The sequence below is a fragment of the Cariama cristata genome, unplaced genomic scaffold, assembly GCF_000690535.1.
Source record: "Cariama cristata isolate BGI_N322 unplaced genomic scaffold, ASM69053v1 scaffold33801, whole genome shotgun sequence".
NCBI lineage: Eukaryota > Metazoa > Chordata > Aves > Cariamiformes > Cariamidae > Cariama > Cariama cristata.
This window is the reverse complement of record NW_009601555.1, coordinates 3,197-3,582: the sequence shown is the minus strand read 5'-3', so window position 1 is coordinate 3,582 and position 386 is coordinate 3,197. Positions and strand designations below refer to the sequence as shown.

Sequence of the window (386 nt, the reverse complement as noted above, 5' to 3'; positions counted from 1 at the left end):
TTCTGGACTTACCAGGAAAGAGTCCCCTTTTATAGCCCTGGCCTGGGGCTGTTTGGCACACTGTTTACGGAGGGACACTGTGTACGGAGGTCTGGTGACAGAGGCTGAAGTCAAACTGGTCCCAGCTGATGTCTGAGGCTTGGGAGTTGGGCCCTGAGGGTCTTCGAACAGTGTGAGATTCTTGGGGTTTTAAATCTGTGCAGTGGTAATCTGTGGACAAAATTGTTTCTACTGCCTTCTCATGAGCTGAGTAGAGAAATGGTGTGTGGGGGCAGATCTGCAAAGAGGCAGCTGAGAAGAGCTGGAAGAGCAGAGGCTTTTCCCCATGGCTGGAGGCTCCCACGCCGCTTCCCCGCGCGGATGGGGCGGTCAGGGAGCCGCCCGAT

General features: G+C 55.4%; 1 protein-coding gene across 1 annotated transcript in view; it reads left to right on the top strand.

The window, feature by feature from the left end:
* Positions 1-386, top strand: part of ZMYND10 (zinc finger, MYND-type containing 10) — a gene marked incomplete at its 3' end in the record, with an annotated part of 9,976 nt that overhangs the window by 7,211 nt on the left and 2,379 nt on the right. The window lies entirely within an intron of this gene.